At 48.8% G+C, this 19,917-nt stretch overlaps 1 protein-coding gene across 1 annotated transcript in view; it reads right to left on the bottom strand.

The window, feature by feature from the left end:
• LOC119164617 (solute carrier family 35 member G1) overlaps positions 1 to 19,917 on the bottom strand; it is a 335,022-nt gene that overhangs the window by 265,215 nt on the left and 49,890 nt on the right. The window lies entirely within an intron of this gene.

Genomic DNA, 19,917 nt, shown 5'->3' with positions numbered 1-19,917 from the left:
TTTGCGTCACCCAACAATTTGCGGTTTTCGGTGAAACACGGACGTGTAGGGTTGACTATGCTTGTACACGTGTGAAAATTGGACTTTGAAGGATTATTTCAGTCCAAAAGAAGCCGCAGAAGTTTTCGGTTGTAAACTCCACCCACAACAGGCGACTGCCATTTTGACGTAGTGTGCATGACGTCACCAACAGATGGGAGCAGTGCTGTCGTCTGCTACCAATTGGCACCTTCGGCACACGGCCAATGTGTTCACTGTGTTGCGAGTTTTACTTGCCACGTGGTCCGCAAGTGTCGCAAGTGTTGCGAAGTCGTACCGGTACCATCGTCATAACGTCGACACCGTCATCAGCTCAAGATTCGGACAATGATTCTTCGAGCAGCAGAAGCGGTGACGACGTCGTGTGTGCTTCGCATTTTGACTTCGACCCCGTCGCCACGATTTAGCGATTAGCAATGAAGAAAGCGTCAAAGATGACCATCCCACATGCCAACAACTTCGGTTGACGCATTGCAGGAGTTCGTCAAAAGTTCAAAGAGGTTTAAGTGTTGAAATCATTGTTCGGTAAGTAGCCTTATTTTAAGCGCGCCAGGTTGACAAGCGAGATTAACGATTAGGAGACGCTGTAATCGCGAGCACACTTTGTGAAGTGGAATTCATAAAGCAAGCACATTTTAAATGCGAAGCATTTCTAAGCGAACTTCAGCGACTTTTATCTGAGCATATATTTATCTGAGCAGCGACAGAGCATCAATTTATGTAGCAGCATGCGACTTTTAGCTATCCCGGTTGTTTCGATAAAGGTATCAATACCAAACTTGGTGTGGCATAGCACGACTACATGAAGAAGATATTTGACAAGTTATAACATGAAAAGCATGGCATGTATGTCATGATTTACATTTCATGTTCCTCCAGTTCTTGCGGTGGTTTCGTTCACACGACATGTTGCAAAATTGATATGGTATGACATGATTCTATGGCAAACACGAGCGACAAAGCATAGCACCAAAATTATGGCATGCGTGTCATGTAACAGGATGACTACAAGCCACGCTTATGATGCAAGCGCGGCTGTTCGCTAGCCTCACATATACCAAATGTGGTATTACGGTACATGAATGGATGACGGAGGTATGTGACGGGAGCAAACTTGATAATCATGAGATGCGTGTCATGTAACAACATGGCTACATGCCACACTCATGATGCGCTGGTGGCCGTTTCGATAGCTTCACTCATACGAAATTTGGTATTACGGGACGCGAATGTAATATGAAGGTATGATACTTGTGCAAACATGAACATGAGGTGCGTGTCGTGTAAGAACATGACTACATTCTACGCTCATGAAGCGCTCGTGGCCGTTTCGCTAGCTTCACATGTACCGAACTCAGTATTACGTGACACGAACGGATGACGTAGGTATATGACACGTCCAAACATGATAATGACGGCATGCGTGTCATGTAACAACATGACTACATGCCACACTCATGATGCGCTCGCGGCCTTTTTTCAAGCTTCATACATGCCAAATTGAGTATTACGTGACGTCAATGAATGACGAAGGTATGTCACTAGTGCAAACATGATAATCATGAGAGGCGTGTCATGTGAGAATATGACTAATTGCCACAGTGAAGACGCCGATACATTTCGACGTTACGCGGTGCGCGTGCTCACCGGCGTTCTTTTTGTTGCGTCACGCCGCGGCGTTGCCACGCCAGGTGCCGGTCCTGCCATTTACTCGCAGGTGCGCGCCACGCTGCTTTGCTTTCCCACATGCACGTTTCAGCGCGTCCAGCGTCCCTCCATAACAAAAAAATAGAGACGCTGTGTTGTCTGGGTAACGCATCGGCACGAAATGCAGCATGTCGCATTTCGCGCCGGTTGCCGTCGGGCCGTGCCGGCGGATGCTAGTCGCGCCTGGCGTCATACTATGGAGTACTCGCGTATTGCAAACGTAGCGTCACTGTGCCCAGCGTGCGCGCGTGTCAACGCTATATTAGAGTATATTGGGCCCTTGATAGTGCGCTTGAGGGCTGTTTTGCTAGCTCCACATATACCAAATTTCATCTCACGTGACTTCCATGATTGGCGATATATATTACTGGTCCAAACATGATAATCCTGGCACGTGTGTCATGTCAGAACATTATAACATACCACGCTCATAACGTGCTAGCGGGCATTTTGTTAGCTTGACGTACGCTGAATTTGGTGTCACGTGACTTGAATTGATGTCGAAGGGAAACGACACAACCAAACATGATAATGATGACCCAGAAATCGTGCACGGCATGATTTACCTCCAGCTCATAACGTTGTGTTTATTTCTAAGTGACATATCAACCTTTCTTACTTGTGCTTCGCATATCAACGATTCCCACTGTACGTGGGATTTGCCAATTTTTTCGCTAGCATACGTGCTTGCATGACCTAATAAGTAGTGGTAACGATGCTGAGCGTATTGACCGTTGTTTTTGCATATTTTCTACGCATGGCGTGTATGTAAACATTCTCTGAAGCGAACACCCTGTACTCAGTGCGATGCTATGGTTTCTCACGATACGCATCTTGCTCGAATGTTTGCGCCACAACTTCCGGCCGCAGCTTGGCCTTTTAAAGTTGACAGTCTTTCTAGGGGACCTTAGACGAAAAACCTTGTTCTGTTTGTCTGTAAATTGGTCTGTTTGTCCGCTCTAACGACACCTCAAACGGCACCAACTGGCCAACCCCATTCACAGCGTCCACCAATATTGCTCAGAGTTTAGAGTTCATAGTTCTGCGATAGTCAATTGAAAAGGCAAATATTGCGCATATCTGAGGCACCATAACAACATGTGTATGTTTTGTATATCTGCCTTTATACGAGAAGAGACACATACAAGTAACTCGGAGGACTCTAGCATTTAACGCGCTGCGGTGGCAGTGCAACGGGATGCTCAAGAAGGTGTTTGAAATGCCTTGCTACGACGGCACGGTGGTGGCACGTGCCCGTCGCTTTGCATTCTACACCTTATGACCACAGTGACTGGCGCGCATCTTTTTCTGCCCTCGCGCACGCCTTCGTTTTCGAAGATAACTGCCAGATGGCACTCCTGTATAACGTGCCTGGATGCGCTTGTTTGTCTCCGTTACACACTCTAGGCACTCTAACGCAGTTCCTTTAGAATACCATTCCCCGATTTTCTTGCGCAGAACATCACATAAACGTATTGTTCACTCTCTCCAGATGCGAGGCAATCGTCTTTCGACGACATTTACAGTGTAACATGTATATTCGGCCAATTTTTTACTGATATACCGAACTTGCCAAGAAGACGCTAGTCATCCCTGTAGCTGTCTGCCGTAAAGTGCCCTGAGCACAAAACAGATGCGTCACTTAGGCATTAGCCCTTACTGTGCACGTTTATCTCCAGAGTCTTGCGTTTGGTGGGCTCTTTAGGTAACTTGAAGAATGACACAGTACTCTCCCTGCTCTGTATGCTCTGGCACCACACAGCGCTGCAAGGGCAGTGCAGTGACATTGCTTCAACCACTGCAAGTCATTCAGTTCTTGTGGCACGTTTAATAACGCTGAAACAACTCGATTGCAAGCGCAGCTGACCATAAAACACGATGGCTCTCCGTACTACACACCATGCAGAAGCTTGATTGATTTGTGGGGTTTACCGTCCCAAAACCACCATATGATTATGAGAGACGCCGTAGTGGAGGGCTCCGGAAATTTCGACCACCTGAGGTTCTTTCACGTGCCCCCAAATCTGAGCACACGGATCTACAATATTGCTGCCTCCATCGGAAATGCAGCCGCCGCAGCCGGGAATCAAACCCGCGACCTGCGGTTCAGCATCCGAGTACCTTAGCCACTAGACCACCGCGGCGGGGCCACCATGCAGAAGCTACCGGAGCAATCCGTTCGTTACGTCATGGCTAGCGAGCGCACCAGTGTAGCCCGACCACTAGGCCGCTCGCTCGTTTATAAAAAAATATTCGATTACATATTACCACCAAATAAAGTTTTTTCATTCCATTTCATTATATACTATCACCACGACCGAATTCGCTGAAATTTTGCTAGTGTGTTTGTGAACGTACAAGTACCAAGCCGCACAACACAGATTATGCTAAAAAATTGGGTGTCATGACCCCTTTAAGTGGTTCAGGTTTAGTACACGTTGGTGTGCTTCACTTTGCGTGGCAATTCGCTCAGGCGCACCAATCCGAGAAGTTCGACGGGGATACCTTGGTACGATGAGTGATTCTGTGAGTGAAGCTGAGCTCGAAAAATGTAGGCTGACGAGGACCTTTAAAGGGGCCTCTAACGCTTGAAAACATCGATGCCGACTGCATAACCCGTAGTTGCGCTCGCCAGAACTACTGCGAGTGGGAATGACGCCGGAAAGTTGCCGCCACCTGATTGGATAAATACAACGTTGAATGTCATCGCGGCAATGAATCAAAATTGGTATTTTTATTAAATTTCTCTTTTCATTAGCATGATTTTTCACTCGAAGCGACAGAGAACGAAGCTCTCTGACTTTTATGGCTAGAAAACTGCAAAGCTGGTCAAAGAATGTGCCGATTGCCATGTGCTGAAGGAAACTCACCGGTGACGCTCCGGGCGCAGTTATTTCAAGAAAATAAAGAACAAAATGTGAGAGCGTTGATATATAGTAAAGCTACAAAACATTATAGAAGCATTCTCGAGCTGGCTCGTTTCCCACATGTTGTTCCCTGAAGCACGACATTGTTACCATCACATAGGTGTCCTTAATGCGTCGGACGTAATAGCCAATCTATCATGCGAGCTTCCAGTAAGGTATATGGCTTTCAGTTCATTACATTGGGCAGCCTTCTCACGTCAGAGGGGGAGGAAAACACGGTAAGGTGGGTTGCGAAAATCTAGTTAAGGGCAAGCCTCAATTTCATGGTATGTTGATATCTCTTCGCTGAATAACTTTGCACTGCGTGGCCCTAACGCTGCTGTTCTTGCAGCACTTATTTCTTAAAGCATGAGTGTACGCAACCAACTAAAAATTATGTGAAGCTATAAAGTTGTGAAAAGTGTTAGAGGGCCACTTTAAGAGGGCCTCGTTGGTATAGCAGCAAATGTCGGAAGCAGTGCCGACAAGGAAACACTGTTTCGTAATTCGGTCGGTGACGAAGACGCGATGGCCCACGGGTCGGCCTCCTGCGGCTGCGTCTACAAGATCTGTTGCCATTTTGCACACGTCCCACTGACACAGGAGGGTGGACATTGCCAGGCTATTGCCTGAAGTGTCGGTGGTAATAACATGATCAGTTGTCTTCCTGTTGCCGTGATTGATGAAGTGGTGTTATATGGTCGCGGCTTTGTGAGTGTCGGCACTTTTTCATCCAAAGACGTTCACCCAGGCATTATTTAATAGAAGTAAGCTGTCGATCGATGTTGTCAATGCAGCGCCTAAGCTCTGTGGTGTTCAGCGGTGCAGAAACAGGTTGGGTTGTGGGCAACAACTTCGGCATAAATGCCTCTACGACGCGATCATCAATATCTTCACGTTCGTCCATAGGTAGCCTTACCTAATCCTGCAAAATTGCCTGGACGTGCGGCAGGAATCATTGGAGCCGAAGCACTTGCGGGGAAGAATCCTGGAATTGTATGTTGCTCTCGAGCTCACGCATGTGGCGAGAGAGCTGCAAAGGTTTGCGCAGAGCAAGCTCTGCGAGTGCAGGCTTTGCAGACTGAAGTGCTCTTCCGAGAATGAAGGGTGGCTAAGAGAAGTCGTCAGGGGCTCATATAGGTTGCTCATTGTTCGCTTGGCGAGATTATCTCAAATCCCGTTGGCATAACGTGAGCCTTGGTGAGCGACAACGTAATCGTAGGGGCTCCTGTTTTGCATTAAGTGCACCCGGGAGACGTAGGCCTTGATCTGGGCAAATTAGACCTCGGGTGACTCCACCCAAAAAGGTCGAAGTATTACAGAAACACGTCAAGAAGGCAGCGAGCCGGATGCCTTCTATTGCAGAAGTGACGTTCAGAATGAAGCCAGTAGGCGCGGTCTCGGTTATGGAGGCGTTGCAAGAAATTATCTTCTGTTGCTGGGTTTGCACTTCCTGTCAGAATCGTTGCACTTGCTGGCGCAGAGCCGTAATGAATTTTGGGTCGGCCACGGCGGTTCGGTTTGTTCGTTTTCCAGGTCACCAGATGTGGGATGCCGGGTCGACGAAATGATGCGTCGCAAAAGTGAAGATAAGATCCACTTTTAGCTGCCAAGCACCTCATGGTCAAACTCAATCCGGTGTGTGTGATCCCCATTACTGCACATGCGCAACAGCTCGCTCCAGCACTACCAGAACGCACTCACGAGTAAGCGCGTTCGGGCGTGCTTAAGTCACTGTGTAACAGGCTGTGGCCTCTCCCCTTACGTTCGCTCAGCAATTACGTGATGACGTCGGGGAGCGAGATACTAGCTACGCATAATCAATGTGCGTGCTCTAGTGTGGCGTGGTGGTGAACTGGTGCAGTGTGCATCTCTAAGAGTTCGGGAAAAGTAACAGCAACACAAACCACATGGAATTCATGGTTTGCACCACATGTAAGGACTCGTTAGCATCGGGCACGGGGCCCGAGATGAGCGGAGCCTAAGTCAACGTATGCGCTGTTTGGCGCGTTACTCATGGCAGCAGTCGCGCGAGCATACCATGCAACGCTGCGCTCAAACGGTTTCAGAATAAATAAAATTGCCAACCAAGCTGCACATCTGGGCACGTTGGTATTCCAAGATAAAAAATGGCAAACGCGCACTGAAAACGAGGACACAAAGGAGGCATATATATATATATATATATATATATATATATATATATATATATATATATATATATATATACATATATATATATATATATATATTGTGAAGAAGAAAGAGCGTCGTTGGCAAGCAACATCGCCACCGCTTGGGTACTGGGTGCTGGGCTTGGCTCGCTCGGCTCGTGCTGATCATCGCTGCCATCTGCTTGACCGTTGCTCTTGCACGATCGTGTTTCTTCGTAGGACCACCGTCGCAACAGTCGTCAATAAACCCTTTTTCAATTGGTGGAAGGTGCTGACATTCCCCGTCGCCTGAACCTGGGTGCTGCCATTCGCCGTCGCCTGAACCTGGAGCTGCGCAACCGAACGCTACCTTCCATCATGGCTACCAACAACGCGCAACCTGGCTCTTCCACTCCATCCCCCAGCAACCCCGGCGTTCTTCGTTTGCGAGAGCCTAAGGTCTTTAGCGGAGCTGATGAGACCGACGTGGAAGACTGGTTCGCTAACTATGAACTGGTGAGCACTAACAACAAGTGGGATGACGCGGACAAATTGACTTACGTCATCTTTTACCTCACTGACGTGGCCGAAATGTGGTATAACAACCACAAAAACGACATCACGACGTGGTCCATCTTTAAAACCTTGTTTGCTGACGTTTTTGGCCGACCCGCAGTCCGCAAGTCCAGAGCCGAACAACGCTTGCGGACTCGCGCACAAAAGCCAACAGAATCTTTCACCAGCTACATCGAAGACATTATTGGTCTTTGCAACCGTGTCAACACCACCATGCCCGAGTCGGAGAAGATTCAACACATCCTCAAAGGGATAAATGACGGTGCATATCAGCTGCTCCTTGCCCGTAATCCTGCCACCGTTGCGGAACTTGTCACTTTGTGTCAAAGTTTCGACGAGTTGAGCAAGCAGCGCACCCTGACTCGCCCATTTTCCTCACACGCCGACTCACTCTCCAGTCTCACTTCTGTTCCCGACCACTCATCAACCCTGCAAGAGATTAAAGACTTTGTGCGTGAAGAAGTAGCTCGGCAACTGTCGTTGATTCCCTTCACGCAGCAGCCGCCGTCCTCTCGTCTGCCCTCACCACTCCGCGACGCTATTGCAGAAGAGGTAGCTCAGGCTGTTCCCGTCGCTGCCCACCAGCAGCCTGTGGCCATGCCTGTTGCCCATGCGCCGGCTATGCAGCCCGTGGCCGCGCCCCTTACGTATGCCCAGGTGGTACGTAGCAGACCCCGCCAGCAGCATTTGCCACCCATGTCTTCAGTCGCTCCCCACTCCGCCCCATTTTCGACACCTTGGGCCGCACCACGAGTCAGCAATTCCTGGCGCACTCCTGACAATCGCCCGATCTGCTACGCCTGCGGTACTCCAGGACACGTGGCACGATATTGTCGCCGTCGCTTCCAACCACTCCGCGACGCTACTCGGCCGTTACCGTATGACCCACAGCCCATGCACATACCTGCTCCCTATCCCTCACCGCAGTATGGATGCACTAACTTTCCTGAGTCTCGGTCACACCAGCCTCAAACTCACTCTCCCCGCTCCCCATCTCCTCGCAGGCGATCACTGTCCCCAATGCGTCCTAGACCCGCTTCCTCCAACCGGGAAAACTGAACGCCGCAGTTCCAGAGGCAAGAACTGCGCCGTCGTCGAAATGCTCAAGTCCTCGCACTTCACCAGCTAACGTCGTCGCTATATCTGTCGATGGTGTTTCTACCTTTGCCCTCGTCGACACAGGTGCTGCCGTTTCTGTTATAGCCGCCCAGCTCTGCCGCTCCCTACGCAAAGTGACCACGCCGCTCTCTGGACTATCGCTTCGTACAGCTAGCGCACAACAAGTTCGACCTCTTGGCACCTGTACGGCCCGCATATTCATCCAAGGCTCTATGTACGTTGTCGAGTTCATCGTCCTTTCGCTGTGCTCGCATGACGTTATCCTCGGGTGGGACTTTCTGTCAAATCATCATGCCATCATCGACTGCGCACGCGCTGAAGTTCAATTTTCGCACCTGTGTGACGAACCTTTGCACGAAACCCTTGAGTGGTCGCCAAAACTTGTCGTGCGTGAGGACACTGAAATTCCGCCAGCCTCTCTTGCCGTTGTCCCGGTTTGCTGCGATGACTATAACGATGCTACAGTAATGTTTACACCTTCCGACATTTTCATGAGCCGCAGAGCCGTTTCCTTGCCTTTCGCTACACTCGACGTCCCTGCGGGCCGAAGCAATATTTTCGTCCACAACCCCCTTTCTGCACCGCTTACGCTACTTGCCGGCGAATGTCTCGGTCGAGTGGAGTACCTCGATTCCTGTTTGTTCCTTAACATGCCAGACGAATCGTGCAGTAGCGCCTCGACCGAACTTCATGCCCTTTCCCCACTGGAGTGCTCATCGAGTGACACCTTCTCGAGTTCCATCGCCGACACCTTAAGTGCCCATGAACGCGCCGAGCTTCTTAATCTCCTCCAGCACTTCGCGAATTCATTCGACGTTTCTCAGCCGCAATTGGGTCGGACTTCCGCAGTGCACCACTACATTGACACTGGTTCGCACCAGCCATTGCGTCAAAGACCGTACCGTGTCTCTGCTGCAGAACGTCACGTCATCAACGACCAGGTCGAAGAGATGCTACGCCGTCACGTTATTCGACCATCGCACAGTCCTTGGGCATCTCCTGTCGTTCTAGTTCGAAAAAAAGATGGATCGATTCGATTTTGCGTCGACTACCGGCGATTAAACAAGGTGACGCGGAAAGACGTCTATCCATTACCGCGCATAGACGACGCCCTTGACAGCCTACAAGGAGCCGAATTCTTCTCCTCCTTAGACTTACGATCTGGATACTGGCAGGTTCCTATGGCAGAAGCTGATCGCCAGAAAACTGCGTTCATTACACCAGATGGCCTGTACGAATTTAACGTAATGCCATTTGGTCTTTGTAATGCTCCTGCCACGTTTGAACGGCTCATGGACAACACACTGCGTGGACTGAAGTGGTCTGTGTGTCTATGCTACCTCGACGACATTGTCGTTTTCTCTCCCGATTTTCCTACGCATCTGCTTCGGCTCCAACTGGTTCTGACGTGTTTAACCAACGCTGGGCTCCAACTGAACCTTAAAAAGTGCCGCTTCGCCGCGCGAGAGCTGTCCATCTTAGGGCACATCGTGTCCAAGCATGGTGTTCGACCCGACCCTGCAAAACTGCGAGCAGTCGCTGAGTTCCCGAAACCTACTACACTGAAAGAATTACGCAGTTTTGTCGGACTATGTTCGTACTTCCGGCGCTTCGTGCGAAATTTTGCATCGATCATGTCACCACTGACCAACCTCCTACGCGGTGATGCAGACCTTTCATCCTGGTCTTCTGACTGCGACGTCGCGTTTGCCACGCTCCGTAGTCTGCTAACATCTCCTCCAATTCTTCGGCATTTCGACCCAACAGCTGCAACGGAAGTTCACACAGACGCTAGTGGGGTTGGTCTAGGCGCCGTCCCCGCCCAACGCAAGCCGGGCTACTCCGAATACGTCGTCTCTTATGCGAGTCGCACACTTACTAAAGCTGAGGCCAATTACAGCGTCACTGAAAAAGAGTGCTTGGCGCTAGTGTGGGCGCTTCGCAAGTTCCGCCCTTATTTGTACGGTCGCCCATTCAACCTGGTAACGGACCACCATGCACTTTGTTGGCTCGCCACATTGAAAGACCCTTCTGGCCGCCTAGCTCGGTGGGCACTGCAAATCCAGGAGTACGACATTCGTGTCATCTATCGCAGCGGACGCAAGCATTCTGACGCCGACGCCCTGTCGCGTTCGCCTTTACCTCCCGACTCGGCCTGCGGAACCACTGGTATCTCCATCGCATCTCTCGACCTCGACTCCTTTACCAGTGAACAACACAAGGACCCGTGGATTGCTTCTCTTTTTAACTGCCTTTCTGGATCGTCAACCACTGCGGTACCACGATCTCTCCGACGTCAAGCTGCTCATTTCGCCATTCGTGATCGGCTACTACACCGACGCAACTACGCCCCCGAAGGTCGTAAGTGGCTCTTGGTTGTCCCGCGCAGCTTGCGATCACAAATCTGCGCCTCCTTTCACGACGATCCCCAATGTGGTCATGCCGGAGTTTTCAAAACTTACGAACGCATTCGCCATCGCTTCTACTGGCGCGGAATGTATAATTTCGTTCGAAAATTCGTTATGGGCTGTCCTGACTGTCAACGTCGCAAATCACCGCCTTTCCACTCGTCCGGTGCGCTTCAACCGCTTCCGTGCCCTGCCAAACCTTTCGATCGGATCGGAATTGATCTCTATGGCCCTCTACCGACAACATCAGATGAAAATCGGTGGATTATAGTCGCTGTGGACCATTTAACACGCTACGCTGAGACCGCCGCCCTTCCAAGTGCCACTGCGCGGGACGTAGCATCCTTCATCCTTCATCGCTTCATATTACGACATGGTGCACCTCGAGAACTACTAAGCGATCGAGGTCGAGCCTTCCTATCAGAAGTCGTCACGTCTCTGTTTTCTGAATGCCATGTTGTTCATCGCAAGACCACGGCATACCACCCGCAGACTAACGGGCTCACGGAAAGATTTAACCACACCCTTGGCGATATGCTCGCCATGTATGTGACATCCGATCATACTAACTGGGATCGCATTCTTCCATTCATTACGTTCGCATATAACACCGCGGCACAGTCTACCACTGGATTTTCACCTTTCTTTCTTCTTTATGGACGCGAACCATCCCACACCATCGATACTCTTCTTCCATACCGTCCTGACGCATCCGAATGCCCGTCTGTGTCCGAAGCTGCCCGAAATGCGGAAGAGTGCCGTGAACTCGCACGCACCTTTACGTCTCGAGAACAACAGCGCCAGAAAGAAAACAACGTCGACTCTTCACAAAGCCCCAGCTATTCCCCGGGATCACTTGTATGGCTGGCTGTTCCTTACCAAACCCCCGGCATTTCCTCAAAACTCGTTCCAAAGTACGAGGGCCCATACCGCGTTTTGCAGCAAACCTCGCCGGTGAAGTTTCTCATCGAGCCACTTTCCCCATCTGACGACATGCGCCGGCGTGGACGTGACATCGTCCACGTCGCCCGCCTTAAGCCATATTATAGCCCTCTGCCTCCAGACTCTTAGGTCGCCAGGATGGCTCTTTTTCGGCGGGGGCAAATTGTGAAGAAGAAAGAGCGTCGTTGGCAAGCAACATCGCCACCGCTTGGGTACTGGGTGCTGGGCTTGGCTCGCTCGGCTCGTGCTGATCATCGCTGCCATCTGCTTGACCGTTGCTCTTGCACGATCGTGTTTCTTCGTAGGACCACCGTCGCAACAGTCGTCAATAAACCCTTTTTCAATATATATATATATATATATATATATATATATATATAGCGCTTATCAGCCTGGGTTTATAGTTCATAGTATTAGGCTTCATTAAAATTCCTACGCTACATCACCTACTATACCTACGAACTAAATTGTTCGCTGTGTAAATAAAGTCTAATAACCCAAATTATTCATTCCAAAGCAGAGGCGGCCACCAGCACCACCTGCATTCCTTAAACGTGTGGCTACAATTACTCCTGCAACAACTTATAAACTGTACGCGTCGCATAGGCTTGTCGTTTATGTAAGCTGTTTTCATATGACAATGTGTACTTAATTACTCAATAATATATCGCAATACGCTGCCAAAGCAACGCTTGGTGGCGCTGCAACTCTTGGCAGGCAGTGCCAAGAGTTGCAGAAGAAGAGAAAACTTCTAGCAGAAGAAGAGAAATTGGCGATCTGTATCTTGCGTTTGTTCTTCTCTCCCCCGCGGTGCAACTTGCTTCCCAGCACGTGCAGGGCAGGAATCTCGCCCTGTAATGGATCACTTGAATATATAAAAAAATCAAGCTTTAATACAGAGTTAATAGTGACTAGTGGATCGAAACATTCATCAGTCCATTCCTTCGTTCTCGCTTCTGTTCATTCATTCATATGTCCCCCCGTCCATCTAGTAAACATACCGAGTACCACCATCTCGCATCTTCTCATCATATGTTCAACATATACAAGTACTGACATCCAGACGACACTTCGAAGACTAAACGAGAGGTGGCTGCCTGCTACTACGACGACGACTACCACTACCTACATCGGGGACACACCACCCAGGGTTTAAGGAGATTCGCCCCTAAAATCTTTTGAACACTATGTGGGGTTTATTGTCTCTAAACAACCATATGATTATGAGAGACGCTGTAGTGCAGGGCTCCGCAAACTTTGACCACCTGAGGTTCTTTAACGTGCACCCAAATCTGAGCACACGGGCCTCCGTCTCCGTCGAAAATGCCTCCGAAAATGTTTCGCCTCCGTCGAAAATGCAGCCGCCGCAGCCGGAATTCGATGCCGCAACCTGCGGGTTTGCAGCCAAGTATCTTAGGCCCTATACTACCGCAGCGGGCATCATCCGTAAAATCTCCCAGCTGTAGAGGCAGTTCAAAAGCAGAACGTAATAAAATCAGCAAGGTGCATCATGTTTACATTGTGAAGCATACGACAACGACGATCAACCTAACGCGAAGTGCATTTCCGAAGTTTCCGGCATTATCGTGTACGATAGGACGAGGTCAGCTTCCATAGGTCGTACGTCAAATATATCTTATAGTACTCTATGAAGTACAAAATTAAGCCACGTATGCGATCTGTGTTCTGCGTTGTCGGCCATAGAAAACGTCATTGTTTTTCAATGAGCAGTAGCAGACGCGTGCTCTCGTGAAACTAACATGAAACTACCTTAGCACTAAAATCGTGGTACACTGTTAACAAAAACATACTCAGCTGCGAGTAAATCGGGGAAGGTTGCGTCCACTCTGCTCCGGTTACCTCACTCAAACCGGATTTTACCGGAGCACATACATTAGTTTTCCGCCGTTCTCCGCCGGTGATCGCCGGACAAAAGAAACTGGAGGAAAACGGAGCCAATCCCCTAGTTATGTTCCCGTGGTTCCTCCGGAAAAGTTCTGGCGCATCGCTTTCGCCTCGGTGTATGCTCCCCAATTGCTCCGGATTATCGCTCACTGGCATTCTTTGGCTGTTCGAGAAGGGACGTAGGCAGCCCCGCCGCAATGAAGCCGTTCCCCACGAACCAACTTGGCGCAGACCAAGCCGGTGCAGTGAGGGTTGTGCGAAGAGTTTGGCCCCGTTGCAGAAAAGAAAACTGTTTTGAGCGCATGCCGGATATCACAAACGACAAGAAGCAACAAAAGTTATCGACGCCAGAAGAGAGTTGTGGGAGCAGTAATCGTGTGATGGTTCCTGGCAGGGAACGACACATCGTGATCTCATGAGGGTTGAGCAACCTGGTTGCTGGTGCGGCGAAAAAATGCTGTGTGAGCTCTCCTTGAATTACCTGTGTTAATATTGTCAGGTAGTGCTAACATTGGATAATGTTGCGTTAATATACCAAACATGTGATTAATATTTGGCTAATTTTGCAAGACGTCAGTGAAAAATCAGCGTAACTCTGACAATGCTTTGTTTGAACTGCATGTTTTTTTTTCTTTAACATAACTTCGGTAAAACAAAACATAGGGGTGAACGAGTTGCTACTGGTTAATAAGGGCGTAAATAAAACACAAAAAAGTGAACACCACAAGTGGTTGTGGTTGTTCGCTTTGTTGTACTTGTCCTTTTTGCACAGCATTAACGTTATAGTAGCTTCGGCTAATTGAATCAAGTCACTTTAATATTTGGAGCACTGATTAGGTATGAAACAAAAGAAAATATCATAGCTTTCGATTGATTCTATGAAATGGTAATAATTGGTGTTGGCAAACAAAACTGGTTAAAAGATATTTTTGGTCTTGTCAGTACACACAAACGGTAACATTTGTCCGCTTTCCATATCAATAAACGCTAAGTCGAGGTCTACCACTGCGTAAAAATTATTTTGATAGAATATGTAGGCTGAACTAATAAAACTTGAATAAATAATATTAGTTTTATTTCATTATAATTGTAGTGAATTCAGGAAGGGCAATGAACTGGTACAGGCTTTGAGAACGCATATATGCACTAATACTTGTGAAAAAGTTGTTTTGGTTGAATAAATGGTATCTGAAATATTAATCTAGAAGTATAGTAGACTCTTCACGGGACGTTGTGCTTTCAGAAAAAGAAAGTGTGGCGCGACACAAACTGACGATACTAGAGACGAGAAATGCAAAAAAAAAATTGGCAGCATATCCACGGAGTGAATGATGGAGAGTGGGGCGAAGCTTTCGTCCGTCAATTCGTTCTTGCTTCCATCCGTCCATGCGTCCGTCGTTGTGACCATCCATGCGTTCATCCGCCCGTCCGTGCGTGCGTCTGTTCGTGCATCCGTCCTTGAATTCGTCCACGCATCCGCCCCTGCGTCCGTTCATGCGTCCATTCATGCATCTGTCTGAGTGTCCGTTCGTTCATCTATTCAACACTTCAAGTACCACCATCTCGCATCTTTTCATCATTTCCCCATATAAAAGCAGCGCCATGCAGTGGACAATCCAAGGAGTAAACGAGAGGTGGCACACGCACACTTTCCTACGGCTTGCGCTTCGGGACTACTTCCCACACTTAACAACCTCGAGTTCGTGGTATATACTAGTTCACTGTATTCATGGCACTGCGGCCCAACGCTCGCTAAACCTTTCTAAAACCAAGGAGGTTACGCCCAGCAAGTATAACGTAGCAACCACTTCCTGTCAGACCGTGTTCAATGTACATGCAAATGGCTGCTAATGGTAAATAAGAGACGGCCGAATTCGGCTTCTACTTTCTTACGGCTAGCGCTACATATCTACTTCCCACCTTTAACCACCTCGAGTTCATTCATGGTATATACTAGTTCATTGTATTCATGGCACTGCGGCTCAACGGTCGCTAAACCTTTCAAAAACTAAAGAAATTACACCCATCGAGTATAACGTAGCAACCATTTCTTGTCAGGTAGTGCTCAATATACATACCAATGGCTGCTACGGGGATAGCAGCGTGCGCGTTAACTAAAAGCCGAATGCTCCTGGCTCTCGATCCCCATTAGCAGCCATTGGCATGCACACTGAGAACTATTTTTTATTGTTCAACAACGCAGAGATAAAATCTCTCACCGGCACCACCTTGAAGATCAAAATGTTATACTTGTTTCATACTACAACGGCTACGAGGGATGAATGGGTACCGATATAAGAAGCTTCGCCCCTGAAAACTCCCAAGCACTTTCCCGAGTATGAACGTGAATGCACGGGGTGATGCTATGAGGGGGAGTAAAGTTAAAATCCGTTGGCATTTGCCAGTGAGTTAACGTAAACTCCCCTGTATGATGACATTGTGATTCCCAGGAAGCATTAGACCCTCTCGGGAAATCTTGGTCAGTTTACGCGTATATGTAAGAGTAAGTTCGCACTCTAATGATGTTTATGTCCACGGCCTGCTTTGCCCGCTTGCGCTCGGCATCACGGGCCCTTCGCCGCGCCGCCTTGTCTTCAACCGGCGTGACATCTTCAACGACGCGTGCAATGCTCCCATTTGATTGCGTTGTACTCGTTGTCGGAGGTATCGCAGTCAAGGTTGATGCCTGCGATGGATCCATACCTATGTCGACTTGCCGATCTCGAACAAGTCGTGGCTGCGCGGGCGCACGCAGCCACGGAGCGGAGGGCGGAGCGCACGCAATCACGTAGTGTGTGACGTCGCTGCACCGTTGCTACAAACGCTCTTCTCCACTCTTCGCGGCATTGCTAGGGGGCAAGAGGAGGCGCACCGCAGACGGCGGATTCAGGGTCGCTTATAAAGTGCATTCGCACTTAAAAAAAATTGCCCGCAGCTTCCCTCGGGGGAACACTGAGGAGGATGCGGAGCATATAATTGGTTAACGGGGTGTTAAAGTGCGACTTACTTGGGTCGATGGCTAAATTGGTTAGCGTGGTTGTGAAATGGGGTGTTAAATTGCGACTTACTTGGGTCGCTGGCTAAATTGGTTAACGTGGTTGTAGGAGGGGTGTTGAATGAGTGAACACGTACGACACGTATGCGAAAGGGCGGTGTTTATTTATTGCGACGAACTTTGAGCACGATGGCTTTTAGATGCCACTTTGGCCGGCGCTGGTCGAAGGGACGTCGATCATTGCGACCTCGGACGTCGACGCGCCGTCCAAACCAACCGACGAGCGGCAACTGAGCGAGCGAGCACCGACCTTGAGTATATATACAGCGCGACGGCGCATGCACTGTCAGCTGTCGAATGTTCCAGAAGGGGGAGAAGCGCAACGGCGCATGCGCGCGCGTCAGCTGCCGATGTTCTCGAAGCGCGACGGTGCATGCGCGCGCGTCAGCTGCCGATGTTCTCGAAGCGTGACGGTGCATGCGCGCTACAATATACAGCTAGCGAATGTTCGTGAAGAGGAGAAGCGCACGCGGTGTGTAGAGGAGGAAGGGTGCACAGATGGTGGAGGAGTGAAGCGCGCGCGGTGTGTAGAGGAGGCAGGGATGCACAGATGATGGAAGAAGGAGGAGGAAGCTTGCGGACGGCGCCGCACTACAAGCCTCGAGTATTAGATGCTCCGCATCTAAAAGAAGAAGAGCGATTGCTTGGCAGAACAAGCCGTGCAGCGCTCGACGTATCCGTGAAAACGGGGGGGAGGGGGGGGGTAATTAAGGTAACCTAAATGAGAGCGCGGCTCAACATTTTAAGACGGAATGGACATTGTAGTGAAAGAAAGAGAGAAAGACAATACCATTTCGAAAAAATAGCGGTATTTTCTGTGTTGGGGCTGGGAGAGATTACTATTCTTGCTGCTGCTTTTTTTTCAGTCGTGCTGTCGTGTCTGTGGCTGCAGGTTTTTTTTTTATTTTTGCGGAAGACGGGAGTGCTAACAGGGCTGAGACGTAGTTTTGATTTCGGAAATGCAACGAGACTGGCTGGTGAAGAGGGGGAAAGAAAAATTCTTCAAGCCTGAGACTCTCGTCGTGACGTTTCTGTTGTCGCCGAGCCTTTGCACGGATTTTTTCAATTGAGCAAACTGGTGGGCCTTTCCTTATTTCAGTGAAAATACAGTTGGCTTAGGTGCCGTAGTGTTTCTGCCGTTTATTGCTTATTCATTTTGTTACGTTGTAGGGAACTTTTCCTTATTTGATGCTTAAAGCTGTTCATCTCGAAGAAATACATGCTCATACAATGGCTACTTTGAAAAGTGTTCATAACGAGAAACATAAACACCGAGCGAGCAGTGCAAAGTGAAAAAAATAAAACAATGTCAACTTATTCAGAAAATTTTTCTCCAAAGGAGATTAGGCTAGGAATTCCTTAAAGACAAGCCGCAACCATGCAAACTGTATGGGGCCGCTTTGCTATGAATTCGAGGATGAGCATGCACTAAAATGCGACTGTAATAATGAAAATTATTCGATAAAATGAGGAAATTATCCGGAGGGGCATCGCTGATGTCGTCTACAAGAGTACCGAAACAAGATTACTTTAGTCAAAAATTGCTTTTGAATGTTGAACTAAAGGTAGACCTATTGAGTTAGAAACATATAGAAAACTTTGGCCAGTTGTGAACTTTGTTCGCGTTCTATCATGTAGTGGCTGTCCCACACCGGATTACGCCGTATCTGCTTATTGATTTTAAACGCTCATCCTGTCTTAGTGTGTGTGTGTGTGTGTGTGTGTGTGTGTGTGTGTGTGTGTGTCTGTGTGTGTGTGTGTGTGTGTGTGTGTGTGTGTGTGTGTGTGTGTGTGTGTGTGTGTGTGTGGGTGTGGGTGTGTTTGTGTGGGGGGGGTCCGTTTTAGAAGTTGTTTCTGCTCATAGACCCACAGATTGCATACTGCACGTGGCTTGATAGTTCTCAGTTTCTGTGCCTCTCACATCATCTGCAGTACTCATGTATTTCTTCTGCTAAATTATGCCGGAAGCAATCAGCTCAACACCTGCGTCTTCAGTGAATCTTATTAATGGTCCTTCGGAGATTCTGAAGAATTGTTGTCGGTGGCCATTATTTTCTTGTCGTGCATCGTTTGGCAGCATATGGGGTTTACTTTCAAGCACGGCGCTTCAGCCTTAAGTGCTCTTGATTTCGTCTGATCTGTCTTATTGTGTTATGTTTTGGTGGCTTTTTGCATGTTCGTTTATTCTTGTCTTCTTTGCCTATATTCTGGGTAATCATCGAGAATTGGCAGCTTATTTTGAATAAATCAAAGAATACAAATCCAAGCACTTTGAAGATAAACTGTTACAGCACTGTGGGAAAGAACACACAGTACTTCTGCAGCACTTGCATGAGAATAGGGAGCTCCTTCATCTAACCAATGTGTGAAGCGATCAGCGTACAATAAATAAACGCCGGAGCAAACATTTTAAAAATGTGCTGGTTAAAAATGTGCCTGGGTACGCGGAGAGCGAGTGCCTCTCTTTGTCTCTAGATAGTCGCCGTGCTTGGCGGATTGATAGTGGGGCATGAACGAAGCAGAGCGGCGAGTGCGTTGAGGCGCTTGCCCTCGGCTTCCTTTGCTCGCTTTTCATCGGTGTTACCTGCGCACCATCTGTATTCTCGAACGTGATCGGACGCATGAACGCACGCACGAACAGACAGACACATGGACGGACGGATGGACGTGTCACCTTGCTCATCATCATTGACTCCGTAGGTACGCTGCGATACCCTTTTCTTTCTTTTCTTTTGAGACCGAAGCTCCTTATAGTCTCACCTTGTGACTAGTCACGCGTAACCGAGAAAGAGACGAGACAGAAAAGAAGGCAAAAGAAATAGATGGACGTTCCTTGTTTCATTTTCTCGATGGCGTTACTCTATTGCTACTCTCGAAAGTGCTGCTACTCTCTGATTGGCTAAGTCGCGTGCTACTTTCCGATTGCTTGCAGGCTACTTTGTCAAAGAATGGCTCTCTCAGTCTCCTGGATAGCCGCCGTACGTGGCTGATCGATGGTGGAACACTGACGGAGAAGAGCGGCGGGCGCGTTGAAGACGCTCTCGCTCTGCTTCCTTGGCTCGCGTCTCGTCGGTGTTACCCACACGCCATTCGCATCTTTGAACGCG

The sequence above is a fragment of the Rhipicephalus microplus genome, chromosome 9, assembly GCF_043290135.1.
Source record: "Rhipicephalus microplus isolate Deutch F79 chromosome 9, USDA_Rmic, whole genome shotgun sequence".
NCBI classification, from domain to species: domain Eukaryota; kingdom Metazoa; phylum Arthropoda; class Arachnida; order Ixodida; family Ixodidae; genus Rhipicephalus; species Rhipicephalus microplus.
This window is presented reverse-complemented; position numbering and strand designations above follow the sequence as displayed.